The following is a 10,471-nucleotide window of genomic DNA, read 5'->3' as shown; positions in this document are numbered from 1 at the left end:
TTTTCCTGCCTTTCACTCTGAGGTAGTTTCTGTCTTTTTCCCTGAGGTATGTTTCTTGTAAGCAGCAAAATGTTGGGTTTTGTTTGTGTAGCCAGTCTATTAGTCCATATCTTTTTATTGGGGAATTGAGTCCATTGATGTTAAGAGAAATTAAAGAAAAGTAATTTTTGCTTCCTGTTATTTTTGTTGTTAAAGTTGGGATTCTTTTCTTGTGGCTGTCTTCTTTTAGGTTTGTTGAAGGATTACTTTCTTGCTTTTTCTAGGGTGTAGTTTCCATATTTCTGTTGGTGTTTTCCATTTATTATCCTTTGAAGGGCTGGATTTGTTGAAAGATATTATGTGAATTTGGTTTTGTCATGGAATATTTTGGTTACTCCATCTATGCTAATTGAGAATTTTGCTGGGTATAGTAGCCTGAGCTGGCATTTGTGTTCTCATAGGGTCTGTATAACATCTGTCCAGGATCTTCTGGCTTTCATAGTCTCTGGTGAGAAGTCTAATAGGCCTGCCTTTATATGTTACTTGACTTTTTCCCTTACTGCTTTTAATATTCTATCTTTATTTAGTGCATTTGTTGTTCTCATTCTTATGTGACGGGAGGAATTTCTTTTCTGATCCAGTCTATTTGGAGTTCTGTAGGCTTCTTTTATGTTCGTGGGCATCTCTTTCTTTAGGTTTGGGAAGTTTTCTTCTTTAATTTTGTTGAAGATATTTGCTGGCCCTTTAAGTTGAAAATCTTCACTCTCATCTACTATTATCTGTAGGTTTGGTCTTCTCATTGTGTCCTGGATTTCCTGGATGTTTTGAGTTAGGATCTTTTTGCATTTTACATTTTCTTTGATTGTTGTGCTCATGTTCTCTATGGAATCTTCTGCACCTGAGATTCTCTCTTCCATCTCTTGTATTCTGTTGCTGAAGCTCACATCTATGATTCCTGATTTCTTTCCTAGGGTTTCTATCTCCAGAGTTGTCTTCCTTTTTTTTGTTTGTTTGTTTGTTTGATTTTTTTTATTGTTTCTACTTCCCTTTTTAGGTCTTGAATAGTTTTTTTCAATTCCGTCACCTGTTTGGTTGTGTTTTCCTGTAATTCTTTAAGGAATTTTTGTGTTTCCTCTTTAAAGACTTCTACCTGTTTAGCTGTGTTCTCCTGTATTTCTTTAAGTGAGTTATTAATGCCCTTCTTAAGGTCCTCTATCAGCATCATGAGATATGATTTTAAATCTGAATCTTACTTTTCGGGTGTGTTGGGGTATCCAGGACTGACTGAGGTGGGAGTGCTGGGTTCTGATTATGGTGAACAGTGTTGTTTTCTGTTAGTAAGATTCTTGTTTGCCTTTCGCCATCTGGTAATCTCTGTAGTTAGTTGTTATAGTTCTCTCTGGCTGGAGCTTGTTCCTGTGAATCTGTTAGCTTCTGTCAGCAGTCCTGGGAGTCCAGCTCTCTCCTGAGTCCAATGGCCAGAGTACTCTCTGCAGGCAAGCTCTCCTCTTGCAGGGAAGTTGCACAGAGTTCTGGTGTTTAGACCTGCCTCCTGGCTGAAGATGAAGGCCCAAAACAGGGCCTGTCCCAGAAGATGTGTTGCCTTTGCAGTCTGTGAGCTCACCTGTACAGACTGGTCTCTGAGGGACCTGGGACACAAGATGGCTACCTCACCTGCTCTGGCAGTCGGAGCCTTCCCAGGTGGCCACTTCCCCTCTGGTGGGGAAGGTGCCTGGGGGGTCTGGAGCCTGAAATAGGGTCTGTCCCAGAAGCTGTGTCCCTTCTGCCTGTCCCAGAAGCTGTGTGTTATTTCTGCAGTCTGCATTCTCACCTGTGCAGACTGGTCTCTGAGGGACCTGGGGCACAAGATCTCTAGCTCTTCTTAGAGACACCTCACTCAATTGATTCAAGTTTTTTCTCCCTCTTTCCTCCCCACACTTGATACCTCTTGTTCCCCTCCCTACCCTGTCTCCCACACTGTTCCTGCCCTATATCCAATCCATGATGATTTTACTTCCCTGTCTCAATAAGATGTAAGCATCCTCCCTTGGGCCCTCATTGCTACTTAGCTTCTTTGGGTCTGTTGATTATTGTCAGGCATCGGGTTGTAGGGAAATAAAGGGGGTGGGTGAGAACCCACATCCCTCCAGAGGTCAGTGGCTTTTGGTGAGTGGATGTGGGAGACTGCTGTGCACTCTCCACACAGCCCAGGTGAGCATCTGGCAGTGGGAAGCCATGGAATCCCAGTAGGTGGTGGGTTGGGGGAGTGGTTAGAGAGGGAGCAGTCCGGGGACACTGGGTCTCACGGAGGACAGGGATGACAGGTTCTAGCTCTTGGGCATCACAGGATGTTGCTGGACACCATGGAAGAGCTGAGAACAAAGTGAGGGTCCTTGGAGCAGCTCAGTCAGCCCTGGGGCCAAAGGGGGCAGGAGGGAGAGGCACTGGATGGTTTCCAAGTGGGCTAGAGCCCTTGGTCCAGACTTGTGGCTGGAAATGCTGAGAAACTTCCCCAGGGAGATTAGACATGATTCTTTAGGGGAAGTCCTATTCCATCATTCAAGCACAGCACATCTTGATGAGCAGAGATGGTCCATGGTTTTAGAGCTTTATTGTAGAAAGGCAGAAAGAAAGAAAGAAAGAAAGAAAGAAAGAAAGAAAGAAAGAAAGAAAGAAAGAAAGAAAGAAAGAAAGAAGAGACTGGCCATGGCCACATGAAGAGAGGGGAGAAGAGAGGAGGAGAAGGAGAACTAAAGATGAGAATAAGAGAGGTAAGAGATTAAGAGAGAGAGGAGGGCCCAAGCAGCTCCTTTTATAGTGGGCTGGGCTATCTTGCAGTTGCAGGGTAACTGTGGGGAGGAGCATACCTGGCTATTGTCAGGTAACTGTGAGGGTGGAGTCTATCTAGGATGCCAAGATCTTGGGAATCATATATGTGATGGATAGTCATAAGATTAAGGAGCTAGGGGATGCATAGTGTCAGGCGCTTGTGTCTGGGAATGTGGCTCACTGTTCCATCCCTTGTAGAGTTTTTTACTGGGTCTCCAGAGTAAGCTTTGCTCAACCAAACACAGACTGCCTTTCATAGTCCCACAAATTATATTATGGTTAACCTCCACTTTATGGCTAATGTTCATTTATAAGTAAGTACATACCATACATGTCTTTCTGTGTCTGGGTTACCTCACTCAGGATGATCTTTTCTAGTTCCATCCATCTGTCTACAATTTTCATGATACCATTGTTTTTAATAGCTTAGTAATATTCCATTGTGTAAATGAACCACATTTTCTTTGTTGAGAGATATCTAGGTTGTTTCTAGTTTCTGGCTATTACTAATAAAGCTGCTATCAACATAGTTGAGCAAATGTTCTTGTGCAATCATGGGGGAATTCTTTGGGTAAGTCCCCAGGAGTGGTATAGCTGGGTCTTGAGGTAGAACTATTTCAAAATTTCTGAGAAATTGCCAAATTTATTTCCAAAGTGGTTGTATAAGTTTGTACTCCCACCAGCAATAGAGGAGTGTTCCTTTTTCCCATATCCTAGCCAGCATGTGCTGTTGAGTTTTTGATCTTAGTGAGCCATTCTGAGGGGTATAACTTAGAAACTCAGAATCATTTTGATTTGCATTTCCCCAATGACTAAGAATACTGAACATTTCTTTACGTGCTTCCTATCCATTATAAAGTCCTCTGTTGATAATTCTGTTTAGAGAGAATAACTCCATGTTTTAAATTGGGTTATTTGGTTTGTTGAAGTCTGATTTCTTGAGTTCTTTATATACTCGTATGTAAGCCCTCTGTTGGATATAGGGTTGGTAAAGAACTTTCCCCGTTCTGTAGGCTGCCGTTTTGTCCTATTGAAGATATCCTTTGTTTTACAGAAGCTTTTCTGTTTCATGAAGTCCCATTTATTCATTGTTGAGCTTAGTGCCTGAATTGTTGATGTTCTCTTCAGGAAGCTGTCTCTTGTACCTATGCATTCAAGGCTATTTACCACTTTCCTCTTATCAGATTTAGTGCATCTATCTTTATGCTTGGGGTCTTTTATCTACTGGGACTTGAGTTTTGTACAAGGTGATAGATATGAATCTATTTGCATCCTTCTACAAGTAGATATCCAGTTAAACCAGTTACATTCTTCTATTGATTTCTAAATTAGTTACTTTTTCTCTGTAGACCAAATTATTTTTCAGGAAGAATTTAATGAGGAAAGATTTATTTTGAATCATGGCTCAGGGAGAACAGTCCATCATGGCAGAAAGTTATGAGAGTTGGATTGAGTCCATTGAGGCAGCTTATTGAAGATTTTGGTGCTAGACAAAACGTGCAGCCCTTAGGTTAGAAGGAGGCTGGGCTGTGGCCCTGAGAGTTAGACCTCCAGTTACTGATCCCCACTACCCTTGCTAATGGAAGTTTCCACAATCTTCTAAAACTGCACAACTAGCTAGGGCCAGGTATTTACCAATGGTCCTGTGGTGGCCATGTTCCACAACATAATATTCTTTCATCATTCATCTAAAAGTTTGGTATCATTCACTTGGAGTATCTGATATAAGCCAGTTTTAAGAGTCTGCCCACATGCTGAGACCATTGGTTTGTTTGTTTGTTTGTTTGTTTAGTTCGTTCTCCATTAACTTTTATTTCTTTAAAAATGTTTACATCTAAGTGTTACATACAATAAATCCCACATAAAATATATGTGGATATAGGTTTTTAGTGTTCTTTTGGAAATTTTTGTATTCTTTACATGATGACAGAACATTATTTTCATATAAAAAAAAAAACACATTAGGTGTTCATGTCCACAAGAGGTTTTGAAGTTGCTAAAAGATACTTCTTGGTCTTGCACTCACTACATGCAGTTAGGGGAGTCTACAATCTAGAGCTTTCCTTGACTACTTTAAGCACCATGGTTCTGTATGATTTTATAATGTATTCCAACAACCCTTAATTGTAATATTGAAAATAAAGGTTCAAAACTGAGCTGATATTAATAGATTTATAAAACTCTTATATTTATTTGACACAGAGTCTCAATAAAACAGGGCAACAATAAAATGAGTACAAGTAAAGCCATTGTCTTAACTCTAAGTGAATTATTTTGTCCTTTTTCCCCCTGTTGCAACAGAAGCTAGGTCCTTTACTAGATCAGAATTTGCTTTTTAAATTCTGTTGTTCACATTTTCAGCACGTTTCCTAAGACTGGGTACAAGAAGCTTTCAAAGTATGATGGTTCATTAGTTAGCTAACCACAATCTTCTCTGTTCTTGAAAGAGTAGCAGATCAACTACATCCTTTCAGATATCTGCAGGGTTTACCTTTAAGGATGGGGAAAAACATTTCAAAGGCAATACCACACAGGAATTGATGTCTACTTTTCTATTCAAGACAAGGCAAAAGCTTGATATAGCCTTTGTCAGCTGCTTGTTATGTTTCCAAATTAAACAAGAAAGCACAGGTGAAGCAGCAAGGATCTGTGCAAGTCCTGAACAAAGGGTTTATGTGGGAACATTCTTGCTTTTGTTCATGAGCTTCAATATCGGGTATTTGTCTTTTTGAACAGTGTTAGTCTGAGAGCAATACGCGACTTTGCATCTAATGGTTTCAGATGAGAATCACCCTCTTGATTATCTTCATTTTAATGGGTTTTGAAATAATCATTGGAAAGTGGATCACAGCTGTAAGTGCCAAGATGTAATTTGGTCAAAGAAGCTGTTCAGTTCTCATCCTGTAATCAGAGCTGACAGTCTCAGAAACAGAAAGATCTCATGTTTGCTAATGAGTGCTAATAGAAGATACCAACAGAGTTCAAATAGCCATTCAGCACATGAGGACATTTGGAGAACTACTTAAGTCCAGCTTCCCAGGAGAGAGGTTAATGGTGAACCTTGTGTATAAATCTGTACCTCCATTCATGAATTTAGGTAGTTTTGCTATGTGACCCCTCCTTGAAATAGTAATGATATCACATCAGTCTTTTCCACTGTTGTAGAAAAAAAAACAAAAACTCAGGCAACAGAAATGACTACAGAATTCCAAATTTGGACAAATTAGGGAGAACATACTCTTTCCAGTCTTGCAGAGCACTAGAGAGAGAGCATTTTTGTTTCTAGGAAGACTTTCTATTTACATAGTGTAAGAACAGACTTGGTGAGCTGGGCGTGGTGGCGCACGCCTTTAATCCCAGCACTCGGGAGGCAGAGGCAGGCAGATTTCTGAGTTCAAGGCCGGCCTGGTCTACAAAGTGAGTTCCAGGACAGCCAGGGCTATACAGAGAAATCCTGTCTCGAAAACAAAAACAAAAACAACAACAACAAAAAAGAACAGACTTGGCAAGAAATAATGGATCTCATACTGTTAGAGAGCTGCCAACACACACACACACACACACTCTCTCTCTCTCTCTCTCTTTCTCTGTGTGTATGCACACATGTGTGTATGTTTGTGTGTATGTGTGTGTGCATGTGTGCATATGCATATGGTGTTCATGCCCATACACATGGACTGAGGCTAGGAGAGGATGTTGGGTATCTTGTTCTCCCTGTTTGTGTTACTCTTCTGGGACAGTCTGTCTCACTGAACCTGGAGTTAGAGTGGAATGCAGCAAGTCCCAGCAATCCTCCTGCTCTCCATCCCTCACCCCCATGCCTCTTTGAGCTATAGGGTTAGAGCTATATGTGCAGGCAGAACTGGATATTTTTATTGGTTCTGGGATATGATCCCAGCTCCCCATGCTTTCGTAGAAAAAGCTCTTATTTGCTGAGCTATCTCTCTAACCTCTTATCCTTATGCCTTTACATTTTCCTGATGATGATTCGAAGAAAAAAAGACTAAGAAAGAGAAATAAGGGACAGATTAACAGACGAAATGAAAACAGACTTTGTTGGGATTGGTTTTGTGTACTGTGCATTCAGATACTGTGTTCTGTAAAAACCCCACTCAGTCTAGACATGGGCATTGTATTGACCAATGTGCTGTAAAGAACATTCCCAATAATCTCTGATTGAAAATAAAAAGCCAGATACTGTGACTGTGCAGGGGAGAATGGAATTAGGATCAAGTGAGGGAATCTCAGATAGGGACCACCATGAGAGAGAAGAATAAAGGAGAGGAGAAGAAAGAGTTTGCTATGAGACAGGATGCAACATGAGGATGGACCATGAACATGTGACCAAGAGAAGCTCACCCTGAGGACACACATGGAACAAAGCAATACCCAGTTGGCAAATAACAGGACATTTATATGGTTATTAATAGTCTAGTTGGGTTAGAATAGCTTAGAACCTGTCAAGTACAAGCCAGCAGCTTGTTAATAAAATTTGGTGTCTGTAGTCATTTACTCAGGTGCTAAATAGGCTAGAATAGGCACAGAGAACCCCCATAAAGTTATTACAAGAGTGGGAGGGGGAAAGAGGGATGGGATGGGGTGGGGGAATTTGTGGCAGGGTAACTTGGAAAGGGGATATTATTTGAAATGTAAATGAATAATATGATTATTAAAATTTACTACAACAAGATTTAACTTTTATTTGATGTTTCTTAGCATTCTTTAAAGCAATGTGAAACAATTTAAGATATAATTAAGATCTGGAGATATAAGTCATGGGTTTGATCTCTAATACTGAAAATTAATGAATAATAAACAGATCAGTGAATAAATTAATGAAAATTTGTATTATTGAAAGAAAATTTGAATGTAGTCATTAGTGACTCAGAATTTGTACAGATGTATAGCACTGATCAGAATGAATGGTTTTAATAAGCACCATGATAATTATGATGAGTGGGTCTTGCTACACTCTAGAAAACATCACATTGAACTCTATTGCTTAAAGTGGGATGTATAGCTCAGCAACCCCAGCTTCCCATGGGAGCTTGCTAGAAATGCAGAATGATAGGTCTGGTTCTGGTCTGCTGAAGTGAGTCATGCACTCTGAACAGATCCCAGGGGCTTGTACACAGGGTAGAATTTATAAAGCTCTGGTGTTGCCCCTCCTCAATGAGATCAGTTGATTGTAAGGACACAATCCCACCACTGAGGATATTCGCTTCTTGCTTAAAGCCCTGTGCTTAATCACTAACCCAAGTCTATGCTCAGAAACTCTTAGACTTTTAGCTTTTCCCCATCAATTTTATCTAATATTTTTCCTGTACCTTTCCCTGTTCTCCTGTGCCCTTTCTAGTTCCTTGGCATCATTTAGCTTACATTCAGCCTCTCTCTGAAACAGTCACTAACAACTTGTTTGTCACCTTTCCTGATTTCTTCAAATATACACCACCTCACCTGTAACTTTGGGCTCATTTCCCTTTGTTTTCTTTTCTTTATTCAGATTTTTCTTACTTGGGTTTATCATGTTACTCCTACTTTCAGAACCAATTATGCTGTTGAATAATTGGAAAAGATCTAATTAGCAATCATGGCAAGTAATCATTTATTTTTTTAAATGATCCATAAGAGCAAAAAAAAAAAAAAAAAAAACAAAAAAACTGTGTATTTATGAGTGACTTGTCACTGATGGCCTTGCCTTTCCTGTCTTCAATGTCCTCATGCTGGGACATACAGATAGTCTCTGTGATATCTCACAGGGGTTTTGTATATGCACTGTAAAGTTCTTTTGTTATGTGAACCCTGAGAAGTTGGAGTTCTAAGGAAATCTATCAAAGCACACCACCAAAACATTTTTAATCTATTTTTTGCATATTTTAATCTTCTTTATAAAATATATTATTTTTATTTATTATTTTTTGGGCATTATATTAACCAATGTTCTGTAAAGAACATTCTGAATAATCCCTGATTGGTGAATAAAAAGCTAGAGACTGTGACTAGGCAGGGGAGAGAGGAAGGCAGGATTTCTGATCAAGTAAGGGGATCTCAGTAGGGACCATGAAGAGAGAGAAGGAAAAAAGAGAGGAGAAGAAACAGGTTTCCATGAGGCAGGATGGAGCATGAGGATGGACCATGAACATGTGACCAAGAGATGTGTATATGGAGGTGATAGATGACACTTTGGGGACTTGGTTCTCCTAACAAGGTTTGGGGGCATGGAACTTGGGACCTTAGGCTGGTACCCCAAGCACTTCTAGCATCATGTCATTTTGTTGCCCTCACCTTCTTTCTTTTGCAGTTGCTAATTCCTTTTCATTTATGGTCTCTTTATCCTGTGTGTGTGTGTGTGTGTGTGTGTGTGTGTGTGAGAGAGAGAGAGAGAGAGAGAGAGAGAGAGAGAGAATACTTATTTTTTCCTTACCTATTAAATTGATAGAAGGTAGCCTTGTGTCATCTTTCTCTATGCATATCCAGTTGACTTCATCCACTCATTGAAAGGTTGTTTCTTTCTCTGCTGTATGGTAAAATGAGTTTAAATGAAGAGGCCATTTTTGACTAGATTTATAACTGAGAGTTCTGTTTCATTAACACATGTATCTATTCTTGGACAAATGTTACACTTTTCAAATACTCTGAAATCATGATGTGTTGATTTTCTGACATATTTGTTTTGTCAAATAAAATGTGCTCTCTTAAGAAATATAGACAATTGTTCTCATTTTGGTAGCAAATCTACTAAAACTGAAGCAATACAGAGAAGATTAACATGGCTCTTGTTCAAGGCTGACATGCAAATTCTGGAAGCATTCCATATTTATAAACAAACAAACAGTAAATGAAATACAAACACTTATTAGCTTTTTCAATTTCACATGTTTTAAAACAAGATTTTTAAGTTCAACAGAATCAATTGTGATTTCCCTAGAGCTGAATTAATCTATACATTGTGATTCTGTGGGAAAGAGTGCCTTTCATTATTAGATATCCTGATCTATACATATGGCTTATATTTACACGTAGTCAAATTTTCTTTAATTTTTATCAACAAGATTTCTATAATTGTCTGCTTTATCAGGCATTGATTAGTGTGTTGTGTTAGAATGTGACTCATCCAGATGATCACACCAGGCCTGTACAATTCCATGGGAGAGAGGTTTATTGTGGGGGCAAAAGAACAAAAGGAGGTGATGAAAGTGAAGAGGGAGAGAGATTGAAGGTCAGGAGTGGTTTACCTTTTATTCGGGCTGTGACATAACTGCTCGCAGGTAAAGGTGGGAGGTAGACCAGGTGGATGCTGGGAATGTATGGCGATTGTCATGGCAACAGATGCACAGGTCCCTGTCACCTTTGGGTGGTGTCACCATCATTACTGGATTCAGAGATGATCCGTGACTGGAGATGACTTGCAGCCATAAAGCTGGTTCCTGACTGCAAAGCCAGTTCTTGATGCCAACTTAATGGGTTTTTTTCCTTAATATTTCATAGGTTTATTTTGTTATAAATGTTAAATATTTTAGTAGGTTTTGGAGGAGGGAATGTCCTTATGTGACAGAGGAGACAGGTATTCTCCAGAGGTCATTCTGAGCAGACTGACTATTAGGATACAAACTTTGTACATTGCATCTGTTGTTTGAATATGGAGCTCATTTTGTTAGATGGA

General features: G+C 39.6%; 1 non-coding gene across 1 annotated transcript; it reads left to right on the top strand.

Moving 5' to 3' along the window:
* The first annotated feature begins 9,520 nt into the window (after positions 1–9,520).
* Positions 9,521–9,629, top strand: LOC115062547. Its single transcript, XR_003842488.1, has one exon. It is a non-coding gene; the product is annotated as a U6 spliceosomal RNA (small nuclear RNA).
* Positions 9,630–10,471: the final 842 nt, after the last annotated feature.

The sequence above is a fragment of the Mus pahari genome, chromosome 18 (genome assembly GCF_900095145.1).
Source record: "Mus pahari chromosome 18, PAHARI_EIJ_v1.1, whole genome shotgun sequence".
Lineage (NCBI taxonomy): Eukaryota > Metazoa > Chordata > Mammalia > Rodentia > Muridae > Mus > Mus pahari.
Note: the sequence above shows the minus strand (reverse complement) of the source record. Positions and strands in the feature narration are given on the sequence as shown.